This window comes from Podarcis melisellensis (genome assembly GCF_964234715.1).
Source record: "Podarcis melisellensis genome assembly, chromosome: 5".
NCBI lineage: Eukaryota > Metazoa > Chordata > Lepidosauria > Squamata > Lacertidae > Podarcis > Podarcis melisellensis.
The window spans coordinates 38,867,152-38,872,585 of record NC_138537.1 but is presented as its reverse complement, the minus strand read 5'-3'; positions in this window follow the sequence as shown (position 1 = coordinate 38,872,585).

Below are 5,434 nucleotides of genomic sequence, written 5' to 3'. Positions count from 1 at the left end.
TATGACTTATTCCAAGAATCTCTATCTCAGTGCCTGCCCTGCAAAGGTCTTCATTGGCAGCCATTGGCAATGTTTAATATTTTTTTAAGTCAAGTATCTAGCCCTGAAGATATGAAACAAAATGTGCGGGTATCCTTCTAAGTAATTTATGTAAAATGAGTCAGCATCAGTGGTGTAGCATGGGGGTGCAGGGGGGCCCAGCTGCACCGGGTGCAACATCTGGGGGTTAGGGTTGGGGGGCGCAAATCCATGGGTTAGGGGGTGCAAATTACTTGCCTTGCCCCGGGTGCTGACAACCCACGCTACGCCACTGGTCAGTATGGCTCACTTTTCAATGTTCTTAGCCAATGGGTGAAGTCAGATATGTGATTGATAAGTAAGTGACACCAGGCAACAGAAATCCCAGGGGTTCTTCCCCATTTCATGCATCTTTCCTGCTTCTGTCTTATTTTCTAGCAGTCCTTGGAATCTGTAGTTTGACCTTCCTGTTTTTCTAGCAGCCAGGACACATCTTTCCTCTGGTACACTCACCTGATATCAGGTACTCCCTAGAAGTTATTTTCTGCAAATACTACTGCAGAATAAGTGCAAGTGGATTTAAAGTATCCTCTTCCCAAACTGAAAATGTGAATATTTTGCAAAAAGGCTTAGGCATGTGTCTTGCTGTGTTGAAGCTGATGTCCAGGCGCTCATTAAGAATTCACTGTGTAGTTAACCTGCAGCACAATGGCTTTTATGCCTACTTCAGAAGTAAATCCCTTTGTGTTTAATAGGGCTTACGTGACAGGTTAGTAGATGCAGAGTGGCAACTTAGAATTGGGTTTTGGATTGGTATTGGGGAAGATATGGTCTTTCTGCCACAATCAGGACCAGAATGACATAGTTGACTTCCCATGGTAAGGGCGGGGGGAGAGGGAGGGAAACAGCATCAATGACTGTAATCTCTAATTTTATTTCCAGGCTGGAGCGTGATGACATAGTATACTTCTACGAACCGAGAGTCATTGCTCTACTTGTGCATATGCAATTTCTGATGCTCCTTCACTTCCAGCAGCTGTGGTTAGGGTGTGGTTTAGGACAACAGGGTTTTTTAAGGCTACACTCTTGAATCTTCCAGTTGCGGGAAACAACACAGGTCTCGGGCTCTTAGTTTCTACTTCTCGTTGTCCTGCCCAGTTGATACTGATGTCAGAATGTTTCCTGATCCTGTTTATAAATCATGATTTTCAGGGCCGTCTTAATCATATCCGGTGCCGTGGTGCAAAGATCCCTCTGGCAGTGCCCCCTCCCGTTTCCCATAGTTTGGGAGAACCCCAAAGTTGTTGACCTTTTTTTTTAGGGAGTTGACACCACACTTACACATTATCTCTAACAAGCCCTAAGAACAAAATAAAATGAAAAGGCAGAAGAAAATCTAATGAATTCTCAATTCCAAAGCAAGACTCATTCAAGACTCAGCAGTTCTTCTAATTTCTCCTCATGATTCAAATCACCACATATCAAAAAGTTAAAGCAATCACCAGTTTGTTGTTCTTTAAATAAATTGATAAAGACACAGAGAATGAAGTTCCTGGCATGGCACCACCGCTGCCTCCTCTACCAGGCAGGAAGCGAGAGAGGGTGGTTGGCCATAGGAAGAGCCGCCGCCCAGCATGCCCTCATAGCTGTTCCTGGTTGGTCCCGGCCTCCCCCTGATGGGCGTCCCTGATGGGTGGGCGCCGTGGCACAGGACACCACTAACCTAATGGGTAAGACAGCCACAGCCCTGGTGTTTTTGGGCCTAGATTCATTCTCTGTGCTTGACCTTAGCTTGTTGAGCAAGGTTGAAGGTGCAACATAGACTCAGGTGTCTTAGTAAAAGGTTATACTCTCCTTAGACTTGGGGCCCTTCCATACCTCAGCTTAATGTGGATAGTGAGCCCCATTTGCCTCTTTTATTTCCCTCTCGCCCATGCAGCATTCTTGCCCAACTACTTTTGCCCCACATGTTTTCCATAAATCCAGAGGTTACCTATGCTGAATAGGAGTCCAAATCAATTGCACAGAGAACCTCCAGACTTAAGGAGGGGTAAGTGTGTACCTGGAGGAGAATGCTGCAAGGATGAGGGAGAATTAAAGGAGGCACAAGGAATTCATAATCCACGTTGATGAGGTATGGATAGGCCCTCAGATTCTAGCCCCTGGAGATACCCTGTGGAGCACAATACAATATCCTGTTCTCACGGTGGTCAACCAATTGCCTATGGAAAGCCTGTAAACAGGACCTGAGCACAATAACACATCTTGCCCTCCTTGTGCTCCCCAGCAACTGGTATTCAGAACTGGTGTGCCATTTCCAATACTGGAGGCAGTAAGCAGCCATCATGACCAGTAGGCATTTATAGCTTTAGCCTCCATGAATTTGTCTAAACACCATTTTAAAGCTATCGAAGTTGGTGACTGTTACTATATCTTGTGGTAGCAAATTCCATTGTTTAACTATGTGTGTATGAAGAACTACTTCCTTTTGAATGTCCTTAATCTTTCAAAATTCAGGTTCATTGGATGGTTGCAGGTCAAAAAAAAATCTCGATCCACTTTATCCACACCATGCACCTATGTTTTTTTCATGTCCCCACTTACTTGCTTTTTTCTACAGTAAAAAATCCTCAATGTTGTGACCTTTCCTCTCAGTGGAATTGTTGTAGCCGAATGATCATTTTGGTTGCCCCTTTCTGAACTTTTTTCAGCTCTACAATAATATATATATATATATATATGCAGGTTTTGGTGTCCTCGGGTGTCTTCCCGTGTAAAAGTTGGGGTGTCTAGGCGACGTTTCGACGAGGTCTCACTCGTCATCTTCAGGCTGGTGCTTTCGGCTTCTTGTTACTGGAACAGAGCAGGATCTCAGTGTTTGAGTTCCTATAAATACTGTTGAGGGGGTGTGGTGTATAGCCTCCAATGTTCTGGGCAGAGAGGAAGTTCCCAGGCTAGTGTGCCTTTTCTTCTTTTGTTCCTTAATTACTTGAGGGATATCTTGAGTGATTTCTTGGGTGATATCCTGAGTACCACTTAGGTGGGTCATTAGGTGTGGATTAGTTGCTAAAGTCTTTGTGTCTTGACCTCTTGAACTTTGTGAAGAGTTTTTCTGAGAAGATGGCTGTACTGCACTTAGTTGTGCTCTGGCTTGGCTTCGTGTATAGGGGCGAGCTGTGGTTTTGTGGCCTGTGTCAGCCAGATCTGTGTAGGGATTGCAGGGGGGTGCAGCATCCGGAGGTGCCACCATGGTTTGGCTACTGGATGGTGTCTGTAATTTATCTGTGGAGAGGGTCTGGGTTTGGGTCTGGTGTGGTTGATTGGTGATGGCGTTCTGTGTGCCTCTGGATCTGGTGTCAGTTTTTGTGGGGAGGGCTAATTTCCAGATGTCTGGCAAGCGGGATGTGTCGTCACGCTTGTTCATGTTGTGAGGGTGTTTCTCTATCTCGATGGCTTCTATCTCGAAACGTCGCCTAGACACCCCAACTTTTACACGGGAAGACACCCGAGGACACCAAAACCTGCATTCCTGTACCCGTGAAAATCTACGAAAGCAAATATATATATATATATATATATATATATATATATATATGCTTTCGTAGATTTTCACGGGTACAGGAATGCAGGTTTTGGTGTCCTCGGGTGTCTTCCCGTGTAAAAGTTGGGGTGTCTAGGCGACGTTTCGACGAGGTCTCACTCGTCATCTTCAGGCTGGTGCTTTCGGCTTCTTGTTACTGGAACTTTCATTAGGAAAGTGATTGAAAACAAAACTGTCAATATCATAATGACAGATAAATTTATCATATGACTGTTCTTGAAATAAAGTGTTCTGTTGCCACACCTAATATATATATATATATATATATATATATATATATATATATATATATATATATATATATTAGGTGTGGCAACAGAACACTTTATTTCAAGAACAGTCATATGATAAATTTATCTGTCATTATGATATTGACAGTTTTGTTTTCAATCACTTTCCTAATGATCCCTAACATAGAATTAACCTTTTTCACAGCTGCTACACACTAGGTTGATGAGCTATCCACCAGAACTCTAAGATCTCTTGGTCATTCACCGTCAGTTCAGACCCCATTAACGTTTATGTAAAGTTAGTTTTTTTATGCCAATGTACATCATTTTATACCTACTTACATTGAATCACATTTTTAATTTTACTTTTATTCACCCATTGTGGAGAGATCCTTTTGGAGCTCCTTGCAATCTTTTTTGTTGTGGTTGTTGTTATCACCTCAAACCCTTTTGTTCAAACCACCAGGAATATCAGCAAACCTGCCCACATCACAGCTCACCCCTAACGTCAGCCTTTTATGAACAAGTTAAAAAGCACAGGTTCCAATCCTGATCTGTGCAAACTCCATTTCTTACATTCACCACCCACCCCCACTGTGAGAATTTTCAATTTATTCCTTCTCTCTGCTTCCTGTTCCTTAACCAGTTACTGATCCATAAAAGGATCTATTCTCTTATCCCATGACTGCCAGGCTTACTTATAAATCTTTGATGAGGGACATCATCAAATGATTTTGGAAAGTGTAAGTACACAATATTAACTTGCTCACTGCTATGAATATGCTTATTTACACTCTTAAAGAATTCTAAAGGGTTCATTAGACAGGACTCACCTTTACAGAATCCATGCTGGTTCTTCTTCTACAAGGTTTGCTTTAGAAGCTTAAGGAGATTGTTCTGTCAGCAAAAGCATTTCTGCTTCCTGGATGGAATTATTTCCTCTCTCCTCCCCCCCGCCAGGTGCTGTTCTGGGGGATTCTTTTGACCCTCCAGAACAGATTTGGGGATACACATGGGGGGGAGTTCTGTTGAACTAGTGGGAATCATTGAACTGCCTTCCACTAGCACAATGGTTTAGCTGAATAACGCAATTTCACATTCAGATTCCTTAACTCTTGGGTGGATGTTATCCTTCAGATCAGATGGAACTATACTATCCCTCAGTGAGGAGTTAATTATCATAAACATCCAGGTTCTGAGATTGCTTGGCCTTTCTAGAACCAGCCAATAAGAATGTGAGTCAAGCAAGCTGGCACAAACAGTATTGTGTTCAAATATTTTGATGTCAGTAAAACAGCCTATAAAATCTGACTTGAAGAGTCAGCTATCGACAGCTGCTCAGCTACTGACAATGGTTACCTATGTGCTATACATATATAAATGTGAGGCCTTCCTGATGTTGTAGGAGTACAACTTTCATCATATCTCATCATTGGCCATGCTAGCAGAGGTGGAGTTGTAGTCCAACATCTGGAGAGCGCCACATTGGCTACCCTTGAACTAGTGGAACACGGAAGAGGGGTGTATGATTTCCTCTTGTCAACAATTTGATATGAAATCCATTGCTGAGTTTTCCTTCCTTCAT